Here is a 5,869-nt window from a genome sequence, read left to right as displayed (position 1 = left end):
CTAAAACTGTATATGGCTAGGCTTATCTTCCTGCCTAAACCCACTTCCCTCTCCCCCCCCCCATTCTCTATCTCAGTGTACAACACTCTCCTCCTCCCTGTCTCATCAGCTCACAACCTTGGGGTTATCTGAGTCCTCTCTCTCCTCCACTCAGATCCAACAAACTGTTGCTTCTTCCTCTATAGTATTACCAAAATCTGACCTCTCCTTTCTGAACACTCTACCAAAACCCTTATCCATACTCTCATTACCTCTCACTTAGACTACTGCAACTTGCTTCTCTCAAGTCTTCCACTCAATCATCTCTCTCCTTCAATCTGTGCAAAATTCTGCATCATAACATATTCTGTGAGAGCTGCCACGCTCGCATTACCTCTCTCCTCAAGTCACTTCACTGGCTCCCTACTCATTTCCAAATATAGTTCAAACTCATCTTACTGATCTACAAATGCACTCACTCTGCAGCCCCTCAATATCTCTCCATACTTCTTGCCCTGTGAGCTCTGTTTATTGAGAAAAGTCCCTCCTAACTGTACCCTTCTCCTCCAGACTCCGTCCCTTCTATCTTGCTGTGCCATATGCATGGAACAAACTATCTGAGTCATTACGTCAAGTGTTGCCTCTGGCAGTATTCAAATCTGAGCTGAAAATCCCACCTTTTTCAATGCTGCCTTCAACTCCTAACTCCCACTAACTATAAACTTTCCTATGTCCATCCTTTCATTCTCTCTACAATAAACTCTCCAACCCCCTATATGTCCTGTTTGTCAGCCCAATAGATTCAAGCTTTGAGCAAGGACTATCTATTGCGTGTTGATTGTACAGTACTGAATATGCTTTTCAGAGCTATAGAAATGATAAATAGTAGTAAATAGTAGATGCCAAGTGGTTATAGTCATTGAAATAATTACAGAGCATCGTACAAATATGCAAGTATGATTGAAGTTATGCTCATGTAAGATTTTCAGATCATGGCATTTAAAAAAGAGCTGGAAAATTAGCAATAATATTTTGGAAAACCAAATACAGTAGTTATATCTGTATACAACTTAACTTCCATCCATCACCACAGAAATATCTCCTGGGAACATGCAACCAGCAGGAATGCCCTGACACATGGCAGCAATGTGGCCTAGGATAGGTAGCTGGGGAGGCAGCAAAGACAGTTTTCTTGCAGTTTTGGGGTCATGAGTCTCCAACATTTGTAGTGCTTTGGCTGCATGGCCTGCCCTTGTGATGCATGCCTACTCCAACTATAAATCTGACCATGAAGCTAACATAATACTCAAATATCTAGGATATGGCTGAAGTAACATTTGGTTAGCAAATGTCAACTGTGGGAAAAATATCTGATATGGAGGAGAGAATGAAACAGCCTTCTTTAACAATTTAAATCAATATCTTATGTAGATTGGTACCAGTCAAGTTGTTAGTACAGTATACAAGTTGTCAACTTCTCTCTTCAAAAAGGCTGAATGGCAAAAAGTCAAACATGTAGCACTGCCATGTAGCAAATTAAGTTCATTACCTAGTTATACATCTTTCTATAAAAAAAACTCTCTCCTTATATCTATTTAGCCACACCATCACTGACTGTCAGAACGTAAGGAGTTAACTCCCGATGTTCTACAGTGGTTACCTCACAGTGGTAGAGTTTATTGCAAATGAAGAGGATTTGGAAGCATGACTGAGGAGGAAGTGACAGATTGCAGATGAGTGAAATGTTTGTGCAGATACAGCCTCTGAATGCTGTGAAGCTCTTCTGATAAGAACATTAAGAACAGCCTTACTATGTCAGACCAATGGTCCATCAAGCCCAGTAGCCCGTTTTCATGGTGGCCAATCCAGGTCTCTAGTACCTGGCCAAAACCCAAGAAGTAGGAACATTCCATGCTACCGATCTAGGGCAAGCAGTGGCTTCCCCCATGTCTTTCTCAATAACAAACTATAGACTTTTCCTCCAGAAAATTGTCCAAACCTTTCTTAAAACCAGCTATGCTATCTGACAGAAACCTAGAGATGCTTTGGATTTCTTTTTAGTTCACCCTTACATGACAAGTCCGAAAATGACTAGAAGACTGACGGCACCTCAGACCCCACTGGAAAAAAAAAGAAAAAAAAACAAAACCACAGTACAGTGGTGCCTCACACAACGAACTTAATTCGTTCCAGGAGCAAGTTTGTTATGCGAAAAGTTCGTTATGTGAAACGCGTTTTCCCATAACAATACATGTTAAAAAAAATAATTCGTTCTGTAGCATAAAATATGCTAAGATGACATAAAAAAAGATAAATTTTTGGTTATTATTTTTATTTAGATACATCTAAAAACATAATTGTTTTTTAAAACAACACACATTTTTTAAATTTAAAGACAGACTAAGTAGAGTCTAATTTTACAGTGAGAGAGGGCAGAGTCTCAGCGGCAAAAACTGGGACTTAACTGTTCATTTTTTTTTTTTTTCTACCGTGTTTCCCCGATGATAAGGCAGGGCCATCAAATAAGACAGCCCCCCCCTTTTTAGAAAAAAATGTAAAATAAGGCACCCCCCCGCAAATAAGCCACCCACCGATACCTGCGCTTACCCGAATCGGGTGGTACGGTGGGTGACTCCGTGTGGTCCCTGGCACCCCCGACACGATCGGGGCAAGAGGGAGCTCAAGCCCTCTTGCCCCCCCGACTCCCCGACACGATCGGGGCAAGAGGGAGCTCAAGCCCTCTTGCCCCCCCGACTCCCCGACACGATCGGGGCAAAAGGGAGCTCAAGCCCTCTTGCCCCCCCGACTCCCCGACACGATCGGGGCAAAAGGGAGCCCAAGCCCTCTTGCCCCGCCGATTCCCCAACTCCCCGACAATATCGGGCCAGGAGGGAGCCCAAGTCCTCCTGGCCACGGCGACCCCCTAACCCCACCCTGCACTACATTACGGGCAGGAGGGATCCCAGGCCCTCCTGCCCTCGACGCAAACCCCCCTCCCCCCAACGACCGCCCCCCCAAGAACCTCCGACCGCCCCCCCAGCCGACCCGCGACCCCCCTGGCCGACCCCCACGACACCCCCAACCCCCTTCCCCGTACCTTTCTGTAGTTGGCCGGACAGACGGGAGCCAAACCCGCCTGTCCGGCAGGCAGCCATCGACGGAATGAGGCCGGATTGGCCCATCCGTCCCAAAGCTCCGCCTACTGGTGGGGCCTAAGGCGCCTGGGCCAATCAGAATAGGCCCTGGAGCCTTAGGTCCCTCCTGGGGGCAGGGCCTGAGGCACATGGTCGGGTTGGGCCCATGTGCCTCAGGCCCCGCCCCCAGGAGGGACCTAAGGCTCCCGGGCCTATTCTGATTGGCCCAGGCGCCTTAGGCCCCACCAGTAGGCGGAGCTTTGGGACGGATGGGCCAATCCGGCCTCATTCCGTCGTTGGCTGCCTGCCGGACAGGCGGGTTTGGCTCCCGTCTGTCCGGCCAACTACAGAAAGGTACGGGGAAGGGGGTTGGGGGTGTCGTGGGGGTCGGCCAGGGGGGTCGCGGGTCGGCTGGGGGGGCGGTCGGAGGTTCTTGGGGGGGGCGGTCGTTGGGGGGAGGGGGGGTTTGCGTCGAGGGCAGGAGGGCCTGGGATCCCTCCTGCCCGTAATGTAGTGCAGGGTGGGGTTAGGGGGTCGCCGTGGCCAGGAGGACTTGGGCTCCCTCCTGGCCCGATATTGTGTGGGGAGTTGGGGAATCGGCGGGGCAAGAGGGCTTGGGCTCCTTTTTGCCCCGATCGTGTTGGGGAGTCGGGGGGGCAAGAGGGAGCCAGGCGGAGAGAGGGCAGTTAAGCGCAGTGCCTGCGCGGAAGGATGCAGCTCGGGCGACTTCGTTGTGTGAAACAAAGTTCGTTGTACGGATCAAGACATAAAGTTCGTTGTGCGAGGCACCACTGTAATCCTGAGTCCTGTAGACAAGTGAGTTCCTGCCATAATAAAAATGTATTTTATTTCATTTTATATCCCATTCTCCCCAACGAGCTCACAATGAGTTATATCCCGTTCTCCCCAACAAAGTCTCAAACTGTGTGCCCCAAAGAGATTCCAGGTGTGCCATGAGAGATTCTAGAATTTTACTTTATTTTAAAAAATTCCCTTCATAAGTATACACTAGAATAGATGACGTACATTGTGTATGCAAGCCTATCAATGTTATGAGAATCTGTGTGCATAAAGCTACAACCGCCCAGACAAGCATCATTCTTTGACGTGATTGGTCCTTGAAAACTAACCAAGCAATTTTATTTTTTATGCAATAGTTATCCTAACTTGAACAACAAAGTAATCAAGGCTTTGTTATTGTTTGGATCTTCTTATCTTTGCGAACTTGAATTTTCAGCTCTTACAGGAAGATTAAAAAAAGAGAACTGCAGATGGTGGATGACATGCGTTTTTGCTTGTTGACTATCGAGCCATGTTTTGAGTTAATTTGCACTGATAAATGAGCTCATCCATCACATTGATTAGAAATTCTATTCTATATCTACTTTAGTTTTACTGTTGTTTCAATTACCCATACATAGCTTAAAGAATTTTAAATAAATAACTCTCAAATTTAATTTTTTGTTGGTTTTGCAGTTTTATAATTTCAATTATAATGTGAAAAACATTTGCTCTGTTTAGTGTGCCTGAGCTAAAAAAGTTTGAGACACACGGGGTTACAGGTTAACATACATAATCCCCCTTTTCATCTAACCTTTTTATACTAATTGTTAATCCTTTAAAATACCGAATGTATTACTTTATTAGCTTGCTAAGGCTCAGTAGTGGTGACCCAAGTGAGACATTATAAGATCTGAGTTTTATTAGTGGCCCATGTGAGACACAACAAGATCTCAGTATTTTTAAAGAAATGGCATGGGAATACTTAAAAAACAACAACAACAAACCCCCCCCCCCCCTCTTGTGACCCTCAGGTTGTGGAGCAATCTCCATCTCCAGAAGCCTGTATGAAATAACTTCGGGCCAGGATCGCAGTTAAAGGATAGCATGTTATTAGAGCAAGAGCATTTATATACTTTCTAGAATTCAAAAGCTTTAACCACTGCTGGGTGCTAGAAAGCGAGACACTTTCATGTGACAGGAAGTGAAAAGGCTGTTTCTTTTAATTTCCCTTAACAGAGCTTAGGTTGAAGAACACCAAGTAGATACAATTCAATAATACTATACACTTCAGACATTTTTCTTTTTAAATAAGCTATTAAAAAATATATAGATATTAATAGCAGTTGAAGTTGGGTCTGTTTTCAGCTCTGCCAGAAGGTAATTGTTTTAAAACAGGGCTAGTCCTATATTCCATTTACTGAAAACACAGCCCGGGACTTTAGACTGGTGTTTAGTGATCGGGACAGTGTTTAACAGGAACGTGTAATGCTGGGATGGCAGTAAAGAAATACGCCGGCTTTAAAAGATCATTAAAATGGTGAGCTCGCCCCGGTTCCCACTTCTTCGAAGTAGGGAGTAACTCATGTTCAATCAGCACATCCCCGCCCTCTGCTACTGAGTCAGATCCATGAAATCATTGTTCGAGAAAGCCGAGAGGAATGTGTGGAAAATTGAATATTAATTACTTTGCATCTGTCGCGCAAATAGCGTTCCCAGTGCAAAGAAAAGGTGGGAGGGAAGAAATATTACGAACTCAATGACCGACAACCGCTATGCTCAATAAAGACTCCCCTCAGCAAGATGAGCCTACCCAAAGGAGGAAATCCAAAGGATGGGAAACGAGCACCTCAACGCTTCCGAAATGAGAAAAAAAGCTAAAAGCACAACCACCAACCAACTGTGACCTAAGCAACAAGGGGACCAATGGTCAAAGAGTAAGGGGGCGGGAACCGCGGGGCTTATCTCGAGAGGAC

This window comes from Geotrypetes seraphini, chromosome 3 (genome assembly GCF_902459505.1).
Source record: "Geotrypetes seraphini chromosome 3, aGeoSer1.1, whole genome shotgun sequence".
Taxonomy (NCBI): Eukaryota; Metazoa; Chordata; class Amphibia; order Gymnophiona; family Dermophiidae; genus Geotrypetes; species Geotrypetes seraphini.
This window is presented reverse-complemented; position numbering follows the sequence as displayed.